Genomic DNA, 11,335 nt, shown 5'->3' on the forward strand with positions numbered 1-11,335 from the left:
CCACCAGGGGGCCTCTGGCTTGTCCTTGGAGTGAAATGGGGAGACTTGCAGGGTTCTGGGGAGAAGAGGTTCCATTCAGAGGCTCCTTTAGATATCATAGAACGAAGCAATGGTGACTTGGCCTACAGTGGTGGGTGTGGAGACTGTGAGAACCCAGAAGATTCTGGAGAGCTCCTGAAGGTGGAGCCAACAAGAAATGCTGGTAGATTGTGTGGCTGGCAGAATAATGACCTCCCAAAGATAGCCTTTCCTAACCCCCAGGCCTATGAACTGTTACCTTCCTTGGCAAGGGGGAGAGTGAATTGAAGTTTCTAATCAGCTAACTCTAAAATAGGGACACTGTGGACCCAATGTAATCATAGGGGTTCTTCAACATGGAAGGGAAGGCCAGAGCGGTGCAACATGAGAAGGACTCAACCTGCTGTTTCTGGCTTTGAGGATAGAGGAAGGGGCCACGAGCCAAGACATGTGGTGGTCTCCAGAAAGTGCAAAAGGCCAGGAAACGGATTCTCCCCTTGGAACCTCCCGAAGGAATGTACATCTGCAGACATCTTAGTTTTAGCCCAGTGAGACCCATGTCAGACGTCTGACCTGCAGACCTGCAAAATAATACATTAGTGTTGTTTTAAGCCACTGAGTTGGATATAATTGTTACAGCAGTGTCAGCTAAGCACAAAGAGAGTCAGGAGGTTTGGGTAGAAATAATGATAGACTTAGTCAAGGGTCTTAGGGTTTGCAAAACGGAAACACAACCAGGCAATACCGAGGGTGTTCTGAAGAAGAAAAAAGCAGAGGGTTCCTATCGGAAAAGCACATTCTTGAGAAGGATCAGTTCTCTGGATTGGTCCGAGATGGTAACCTTCTAGATGTCTGGTGGTCTGGACCTGTGAACGTTCTTTCCTAAGTCCTCCAGAGTTTATCAGAGGGTTATCTGGGGGGGAGGGGGGGGAAGAGAGAGATTTCTCCAAACATGACTGGAGAGTTCAAAAGTTTGAGTTCCCAGGCTACTAAAAGCAAGAATAGAATCATTTCCTCATGCCACAGCCTACATGATTTTAGTAATTTAGCAGCTTGACTATAATGACCACATTTTATTTCTTCACTCTTTTCCTCAGCACAGGAAATGCATACAGACTGGGGTGGGGTGTGAGAGAAAGTCGAGGAGCTCATAGGCCTGAGCAAGGAGGAGGGTGGCGGTGCCCTCATGCGGGACCCTAGGGCCTGGCACAGTGCTGCATGTGGGGGACCCTCAGCTGAGGTTTGTGGAATGAATGAACGAATGTTCAGGTGCTCGGTAAATATATAGGGCATGCAAGAGTGAATAAATGATTCAATGAGGATGAGCTGGGACCCCCAGTCTCAAGGGGTTGCTGGGGGTGGGTGTTATCCAGGAGAGGGTCTGCATAACCATACTCCTTGCCAGTTTCCAGGGCTAAGGCAAGCTGAAGCAAGACCTCAGCTGGGCCAGGAAGAGTCAGGGCCCTGAAGGGTTGGGGCCCCCACTGTTTTTGTCCTGCCCAGCCAGGGTGAAAGGCCTCCCTGAGGTGGGGGATTGCAGGGTACTCCCCCACCCAGCCCTGGGGGAGCAGCCCAGGGAAGGTGGCGTGCCGCTCCTGCTGCCTTCCTCCCAGCAGCCTCTTAGCCCGGTCCTGTAGGCGCCCTGCACATACACCACATGCCTGAAAGCCCTTCTGGGAACATAATTTTTCTCCATCTTGCTCCACTTCCCGGACATATTTCGTGCTGGGACATCACCCCAGACTCTCTGTCCCAAAGAGGATTCTAGAAAGTTCTGAGCCTTTTGATGGGAGCAGACGGGTCTGAACAGGCCTGCCTTTGGCCAAGAAGCCAACTCTTGGGACTCTGAATCTCCCCTTCCAGCCCTGTGCGGGGGGGGGGGGGGGTGGTCTTCTAAAAGGGTCAGCAAGGTAGGCTCTCCCAGCCAGGGTCCCAAGGCCAGGACAAGAAGAGAAGACCCTGGGGCAGGGGGGCACTTGCAGGCTGGGGGCGCACCTTTGGCAAACGCCAGTGGTGGGTGGGTTTGGGCATCACAGCTGAGGATGAGTGGGGCAGGAAGGCAGTAGTACGGCCCTGGCTAGGGGCCATGACAGACCTCTCCCCCTCTGGCCTCAGTGTTTGCATCTCTTCAGTGGAGAGAAGACACGCACAGCCTGCGTTTACCGTGTACTAAACACTTTTGTATCAAGCACCCATAATGTGGCCAGCGTGTGCCATGGCTCCCATCTGTATTAGGCTAATGTGCCCATAAGCTGCAGGTGACCTCACCTGTGAGGGAGGGGCTCCCTGGAGCCCCCAGCCTCACGGTCTGTGGGCTGTGTGGTGCTGGCAGCGCTCAGGTCTTCGATGGCTGTTGTTCCTTGTTGGAGCCGTTTTCCTCCTCCTGGCGCCCCCGCCCCACAACCCCTTTCCCCCACCACACACACGTCCATGGATCATTCCTGAGGAATGATATGTATTTCATTGCCTGTATTTCATTCCTGGGCAGAGCCTTCTTCTCGGCTACCAGAGAGGGTATTGGCTGATATTTGAGATGTCAGCTGATAACCAAGCTGGTATTTGTCCACTCAGGTGTTGGGTGACAGCTAAAGTGTTATCTGCAAGTTAAGATGTTTGATGTTAAAGCTTAATGCTGATTGGAGTTATTTATAACAAAGGTTTGTGAAGGCAGAGACTGCAGGGGATGGACAAACCCAAGGAGTGAAGCTCTTAGGTGGTGAATCAGGTCCCCAGCAGCCACCAGCTGTGCTCCTCAGGGGTTTGCCAAGCACCCCACTCCACCCAGAAGCTCTGCTCCTCTCCCGGTGGAAAGTCCCTTCAGGTGGGAATAGCACAGGACAGATGCAGTCCTCACCAAACGCGTGGGGAAGTTGGGGTTCAGAGGGAGGAACTAACTCCAGCCTTGGTGACCCCAGGGCAGAGGCAAGGCTCCCCATGTCCCCCTCACACTCCCCTTAAACTTCTCAGGAACTGACGGCCCTCGGTACCTCTAAAAGTGTGAGCAAAGCAGAGCTAAAATATACACGGCTGGCTGGAAATATGGCAGAGAACCAGAGTCTTCCACAGCCCCCACCCACAGCTGGGTCTTTGGACCTCCCCTACCAGGCCACAAGCCGCAGGCTTCTTCCATGGAGTGGCCGGACAGAGGGTCTCCGGATTAGGGGACATCAGGCACAGCCGGGGTGGAGGGTCCATGACGAAAACAAGAGAGCCCAGTGTGCATTAAATGCTGAGACCCCAGCCCTGCCTTCCGTGCCCAGGACACTGGCAGCAGGCTTTTTCCCTCCAGGCAGGACGTTGGAGGGGTTTTCTCTGTGGACTCTGACCAGCCAGGAGATCCTGGGGGCCATGTCCTGCCAGGTCACTTCATGGTAAAGGTCACAGTCAACAAGCCCTGCTCACAAGTCCCACTATCCAGCCTGAGCAGCCAGCCAGGGTGACCACTGGCACCGTGGAAGATCAAGACAAAATAGAAAAAGGGCAGGGCGGCCGGTTGGCTCAGTTGGTTAGAGAGCGGTGCTCATAACACCAACGTCACCAGTTCGAATGCCACATGGGCCAGTGAGCTGCACCCTCCACAACTAGAGTGAAAACAACGGCTTGACTTGGAGCTGTTGGGTCCTGGAAAAACACACTGTTCCCCAATATTCCCCAATTAAAAAAACAAAACAGAGAAAGGGCAATTGGGAGGAAGCAGAAACTGTGCTAGGAGAAGAAGACTTAGGAAAACGTCATCAACGTCCCCAACAAGAAAAGAGGAAACTTTGTATTCATGAAACAGGAACTTGGTGCTTTGAAACATTTACAGAATGTGAAAAGCACTTGGAAGTTAGAGAGACGACGACCACCATGAAGATGGAACACTCGATAGAAGAGTCGGAAGATAAGATTGAGGAAATCTTGCAGAAAGTAGGGCAAAAAGTTGAAAAAAAAAGAGAGAGGAAGGTATTAGAGACCCTATTGAGGAGGTCTAACATCTACGTAGTAGAAGTTTCAGAGAGAAAAGGAGGGAAGAAAAAAATGAAAGATATCATTGAAAACATTTCACAGAAATTAAGCCTGAGTTTCCAGATTGAAAGGACCCACTGACTGCTCAGATCCAAGAATGAAAAGAGATGCACACAGGGCAGTCGGTTGGCTCAGTGGTTAGAGCGCGGTGCTCACATCACCAACGTCACCAGTTTGAGTCCCATATGGGCCAGTGAGCTGCACCCTCCACAACTAGATTGAAAACAACGACTTGGTTTAGAGCTGTTGGGTCCTGGAAAAACACACTGTTCCCCAATATGCTCCAATAAAAAAAGTTAAAAATAAAATAGATGCATACAAAAGGCATATTGAAGGGGGATTTCAGGACCCTGGAGACAAAAGACCGTACAGTGTTCAGAGAGAAAGAAGAGGTAACACACCCATGACTGGGGTCTCAATGGCTTGTCTTCTCAACAGCAAAGCTGGAAGATCATTCTCAACATTCTGCAATTAAATGCTTTCTAAGCTGCAGTCTTATCCGCAGCCACACCTAAGCAAGAGGGAGAGTAGAAGAGAGATCCTTTCAGATGATCAGGCCTCAGAGGTGCGCGTCCCAGTACCCTTTCTCAGGGAGCCACTTCGGGGTGTAGTCCACCAAACAGAGGGAGCACACCAAGAAAGGGGAAGTGTGGAGTCCAGGAAGCAGGAGCTCCTGCTGCAGAGAGAGCCATGGAGGGAACTTGGGGTGCTGGGGAGTGCTGTGCCCCAGCTTAGAGAGCAGAGTCTGAGTTGACAGAGTACCTCACACACCGCATGTCTTGGGCAAAACTGGACATTGGGCAGCATTTAGAGATGAATTAGTAATGAGAAATAAGCAAAATAAAAGACATTAACTCCAAGGAAAAGCAGTTGAGCCAAAAAAGGAAAAAGTGACCGCGACCCATTACGTGGCTCAGGCATGAGGAGCATCTAGGTAGTGTCATGATGTCACCTGTGACTGTCTGCCTAAACAAAGTGATAGTGGAGGTCAGGAAGTAGCAATGTAAGTGTGTCATTTGAGGATGTGAAGTGAAACCCAAAGAATGAGCTAAAAGTTGCCATGGAAAATAAGGAGTGGGGCCGGCTGTTTTGTAAGAAACCTTGTGAAACCAGGTTAACTCTTCAGCATGCATGGCTCTGATTAACACGCACTCAGAGGAGTGACTGCGAAGTTTGACCTTGTTGGTAAATTGGGAGAATGTGAACTTGTGGCTCAGAACCAACCCATTTTTGTCCGGCCGCAGGAAGAGAGACTAGAAGTCCTCACACTGAGGAAACGTGAATGTGCAGCTGTCCCGGCGGTCAGCGTTTCAACTTCAAGAAGCAAAAAATTGTCCCATTGTTCCCATCTGTATTTATGTAATTACTAGTGAGGTAGAACAAGTTTCAACCTGGCTTATGGGTCACTTATAGTTCTTTTTTGTGAATTGCTATGTGTGCCCATTTTAACTAAAGGTAAAAACTTGAATAATCTGTAAAAATGCTTTCATATCTACCCCAATTTGGCGTCGCCTTTAGTTGTTGTGTCTATTGGCTCTTCCCTTTATGCCCAAAAGCTGGTCGTGTCCCCTCTGGCACTGTACCTTAAAAGTCTGCCTCACCATCTCCATAGTATATTATCACCCACGTTTTCTTTTAACATGTTTTAGGTTCTTTTTTTCACATTTAAGTCTTTGATCTGGCTGACTGAGGGTCTCTTTCTCCCCCTAATGGCTAACCAGGCATTCCAACGCTATTTAAGAATGAGTTGAGATAAGCAGACGACTTTTCCCTTAATTTGTTACACTATGACACAGGAAAACAAAAAGACACCCCTGTATTTCTGTGTGGTTCCGTGTGAGCTGCACACGCTGCAGAGCCCAGGTCCCCCGCCTGAGCCTCTCTTCTCGGAGTCCCGGTTTTCTCCTCCGAAAGTAAGGCTCACTGCCATCTCCTGGGGGCTGCAGGACACCTGGCACAGCAGGTGTTCAGGGAAGGCGCTGCAGCCCCACCTCCAGGGAGCCCTGTCCTCACTGGCTTCCTGGCTGTCCTCACACACTAACGCCAGCTTCCCTGGGAGATGCTCCTAGAGTTCTTGTCAGGCCATCGGCCCCTTTCCCCACCAGGAGGGCTGTGTCTCCTCCTACCCACCACTGGCCAGCTCTGGAGTGGGCATGGCTCAGAAGTTCACTGGGGACAGCCCGTGCCCATCTTCTCCCAGTCTCACCCACTGTCCGAGGTTGGGAGGGAGGGGGTGGGCAGGGGCAGAAGCAGGGCACCTTGGACCAGAGCCGTTCTGGGTGATTGTCATGGGCTCGCTCAGGCCGAGTACCGAGCCTGGGGCACAGGTGGCTCCAGCTCAGCCTGGTGGGGATGAGAGCAGAGGAGGCACCATGAGTTCAGCTCACCGGCCAGAGGGGGGCACATTGGGAAGGGGGTGTGCCCAGGGCAGCAGCGGGGGGCCTCAGAGCTGCCCACCATGGTGTGGGGGACCCACGGGAGTGGGAATTGAGGCCAAAGCCCACTCTTGAGAACGGATGAGTGGAACGGGAAAGGGAGTGATTCCCCGGGGGCCCTAGGCTGAGCAGGTGGCTGAGGCTCTGGAGAGACCCACACAGAACCCGTGAGAGGCCCCCAGGGGAGTTCTGGGAGCCTGGGGGGCAGCTCCTTCTTTCACTCCCTGCAAGGCAGCCAGGTCTCTCCAGAGGCATGGAGGGCAAGGCTGGGGGTGCTGAGACTCTTTTGGGGGTCCCCTCCTAGGCTCACCTCTGGTGCAGGGGGTCTCAAAGTTGCACGGGCCTCCTCACACCCACTCATCTCATGTACCTCATCCCAGTGTCCAGCTGGAAGGGCCAGATGCCCCCCGACCCTGTGCTGGGGTGGTAAGTGGGGGCCCCCCTTCAGGGTGACATGAGGCCTTCACATCCTGAAGACCACACTTCCCCTTCCCAGGCCCCATATGGGCTTCCCCTTGCAGACTCTGGTGCCTTCCTGGAGGTCACATGGACTCAGGAACGTTTGGGAGGGAGAAGGGCAGAGAAGGTAATGTGTGTACAAACACCAACCCCCTCCGTACCACCAGGACCGGAAGTGGGACCCAGAATAGAATGGGCCTCTTTCAAGTTCCAAATTCGGCTCCGGGGGCTGAGAGGAGAGTGTTTGGATATAAAAATAGAAACGCGAGTATGTGCGTGGGCCACGTCCTCCACCCACGGTAGGTGGTGTTTTAAAATAGATCTCCCCAGTGGGGCCTGCCGGATCCTGTTGTGCTATGCAGAAAATGTACCCACACAAACCTCTCAGAGGGTGAGGTAGCAGCTGACCCAGGTTTGGGGGCGCTGATGGTGGCTGGCAATCAGGGTGCAGCCCGTTTGGGGAGGGGCCCTGGCTGGCCCTTCAGTTGGCCTCACAGCCTCAGGCTTCTCCTGCCCTCCAGGGCTTTGCGTGGGCTGTGACCTGCCAGGAGAGCTCTCCCAGGTCATCATCAGGTCTCTGTCCCATGGTCCCCAGACACCCTGCTCTGACTGTCAACCGGTCTTAGGCTGGCGGAGAGGGAGCAGATGCGGAGCACACAGTCCAGCCAGGCCTGTACCTGCCACAAGGGGCAGTGGGGCAAGCCAGGTGTAGGCCATGCCCCCCAGGGGTTCACCTGGGCAGGCTGGCCAGAAGCCCACAGCCTGGGGCCACCCACTGAGGGCAGCCTCTGAGCAGGGCCCTGTTTGGGACAATGCTCGGGACCCAGAGAGAGTCATCCAGGGCATGGGGACGTCTAGCCGGTCCTGTGCAGTGTGATGGGGGGGCTGGAATGGAGGTCGACATGTGGGCAGGAGAGCCGGAGGCCCGGAGGACTCCTGGGGGGGCAGTGATACCAGGGGCTCTCCCAGCAGAGGGGCAGGAGTGTTGGGGGCAGAGGGGAACCAGCTGCTGGGCTCTGACGTGAAGTCTGGATGGACTCCCCATCTCTATCTCAGCACACAGGCGTGCAGTGAGCCCCCCCCCCACAGACCCTCCCTCTGGCCCTGTTCCCTCTCTGCTGCTCTCTCCTTGGTTTCAACAAAGGAAAAACACCCCACCTGCCACCCAGGGCGACAGGGCATGAGAGAGCACTGGAGGCTGGTCCTGGGAGCCAGGACGGGCTGGAGCCCAAGGCAGGCAGTTCCCGCTCAGCCTGTCCCTGTGCAGGAGCACACAGTGTGAGTGGGACGCTATCCTCAGAGCCACTGCTTGTGGGACGTCCCCCAGAGCCCAACCAGCCGCCCGGCTCCCCTTGGAGGGGGCTGGGGAGTGGGGTGGAGCTTGTTCCCCAATGTCCTCAGCTGAGCAGACAAGCTGACTGGAAACAGACCTGCCGGGTGACCTCTCTCCTCACAGCCTGCCTGGGGAGGAGGCGCTCAGTATGACCACAGGGCTGTTCCTGGGGTTGGGAGGGGTGAGAAGGTTGATGCTTCCGGGGTCAGCATCAACCACAGGGACCCAGCTCTGCAAGCAGCTCTGTCTGAACCTGCCCTATCCTTGGGGCTGCCCTTGAGGCCTTGTCTTTTCATTCATTAACTATTTAGTGAGCATGTACTCTGTGACAAGCAGGCCCTGAGGCCCTGGGGAAGCAGCAGTGATGCAGGCAAGCATTGTCCTGACCCTGCAAGATGACACTCCAGGGCGGTTCCAACCGTAACAAATAAAAAGATATAGGAGTTCAGAGGAGGACAGAGGAGGGAGGGAACGTGAGGACTGTGGACAGCTTTGAAAAGAGAAGTGAGGAGAGAACTGTCTAATAAAATGATACTGAACCAGAGGCCGAGGGAGTTAGGGAGATGAGCCTCACAGCGATCTGGGAGAGGAGTGATCTAGGAGGAGGGAGCTGCACGTGCAAAGGCCCTGAGGTGGGAACGTGCCTGACATGGTTGGAGGAGCAGCAGAGAGGCCAGGTGGCGAGAGTGGGGACTGTGGAGAGAGGAGTTCAGAGAGGGAACAGCGAGATCGTACAGGTGTGTGCCCACGGTGAGGACACCAGCATTTACTCTGGGAGGTTCCAGAGCATAGAAGTGACGTGAGACGACTGACAGAGCAGATCCCTCCGACATGCCATGGACAGAGCCAGGCAAGGACAGGAGCTGGGGAGCAGATGAAAGGATGGGGTGGGGAGCGGCAGAGAATGGTCAGAGAGAAGCACTAGGGCTTCCAGACAGACAGGACTCAGAGTGAGACAGAAGGGGCATCAAGAATGAACCCAAGGTTGCCAGCATGAGACTGGGATGGCTGGGGAAATGAGGTGCTGGCTTTTGGACAGACGTGTTAAATCTGTGAAGTTTAGCACCACCCAGGGAGAGATGGCAAGTGGGCTATGGATCGTGACCCTGGTGGTCAGTGCAGAGGTGTCGCTTATAGCCCGAGGCTTTGGGGGAGGCCATGACCCCTGGGCCGGTGGCAGATCTTGCCCCCACCCCATCCTGGTTTTAAAAGGTCCCCCATCCTCAGACTGCAGATGCTTCTGGATGTTCTGGACCCTGGTGCAGCTCATCAAATCAGCAGCCATGGCTATCCTAGCGATGGGCGTGGCAGGGGCACCTGCCCTGTCCTTTGGCCATCACCCCGAGAGTGTGGCTCAGGCATCACCTGTGTGCTTTAATGTAGACATGCTCTGTAGAGGCCCTCCACCCTTCTCCCCTGCCCAGCCAGGGGTCCTTGCCTCACCTCTGCTCACCTGCAGCGCTGGGCCTACCTACACACCCTCCCTCTCACACATGCCTGTCCTGCCAGCTCCTAAGGGAACCCCTGGGTGCCCTGCTCTTCTGGCCTCTGCCTCCTGCAGTTCCTGGCTCTGCAGGCTGCTCCGAGCTTCCCGGAGTCCCAAGCAGGGTCCCCCTCCCCCTACACCCTTTGGGCTGGACTGGCAAGGCAGGACAGGAGGAATGTGAGTTGTGGGGTTCTCTGTTCCCCGTTTGGCTGAGACGCCCTGCACACAGAGGCACTCTTGCTTTCTGGGTGTCAATCCTCTGGGGCAAACTGTCTGCAGTGACCCTGGTAACAAGGTCTCTGGGTCCTGGTCTGTCATCTGTCACCTCAGAGCTTGCAGCCCCTGCCCATTCTGCCCTGAGGTCATGCTTTGGAGGGAGGCACCGAAGTCTGACTTTGCTTCACTAGGTTCCTGGTTTCTGTCCCTCTCCTCAGCCATATGCTCCAGGAAGAGGTCACTCACTGTGGCACCATGGTGTCTGTTTGTGCATCCATCTGCTCCCTCCCAGGAGCCACGAGGGCAAGATTTCCCTGCGTCAGCACAGGGCAGGCACTTGGTCTGCTGCACCGGACATCAGGAAAGAAGTGTGTCCAGCCCCAAGGCAGTGAGCAGTCCGTCAGGAGCTCCGGCCCTGCCGAGCCAGCACTAAGCCCTGTTCCAGGAGTGGGGTGGCCACATGGGTGCTCACGGTAGCTGAGCCTAGCCACTTCCACAACGGCCTTGTGAGCTGGAGGGGCAGGATTTCAGGATATCTGGAGCCCACATCCAGCCCTGACAGCGTGGAGTGGGTGCGTGGAGTCACAGACTGGGGCCAGGGTGAGGGGTGGCCCTGGGCCAGGCAGGGCACATGTCTGCCCACCCCCGCAGATGAAGTGCTGGGATGCTGGCACTCTGCTCCCCCTTCCTCCCCCAAAAGTTCTCCTGCCAGCTCTCCAGCCAATGGGCCCTCTCGTTTGACAGATGGGGAAACTGAGGCTGTGTTGGCTGAAGACTCCCCTGTAGCCTCAGCCACCTCCAGCCACCTCCAGCGCCTCTCCCCTGGCCTTTCCGCTTCCTCTCCAGCGGCCCTGATCTCTTCCTGGGGGGCTCAGAGCCTGGCCACTTGGTTTTCGGGCCTCTCTCACTCACCCCATCCCTGGTTAACTTCTCCAACCCCAAGTGTGTCTCACCAGTGAGGATGTGTGCTGCTGCAGCCACGTGTCCCCTTTCTGGGGCCTGGGACCCATTGCTGGGCAGCTCTGGGACAGGATCACAGGGCTGAGGGGCAGCGCCTCCTCCAGTGGGGCCACCGGGTGTCACAGGGCAGGACACGCACAAGGAACAGACACACTTCGTGTTCGTTCGCTTACATGTATTTCCTGAGCACCTACTGTGTGCAGTGCTCGGACAGCGCGTCCATACCCACAGCCAACACCGGTCTTGTCCCTGGGAATCAGGGTGGGCAAAGGTGGAGCCCCCTCCCCCTTTAGTGCCTGCGCCCAACCTCAGACCCCATGACTCCGAGTCCACCCAGGGGCCTCAAGCGCCAGGGAGATACTGTCGCGGGCCTGGGGCGGGGCGGGGGCGGGGCCCCGGAGCCTGGGAGGCGGCGCGGGG

This window comes from Rhinolophus sinicus, linkage group LG02 (assembly GCF_036562045.2).
Source record: "Rhinolophus sinicus isolate RSC01 linkage group LG02, ASM3656204v1, whole genome shotgun sequence".
In the NCBI taxonomy this organism is placed as follows: Eukaryota; Metazoa; Chordata; class Mammalia; order Chiroptera; family Rhinolophidae; genus Rhinolophus; species Rhinolophus sinicus.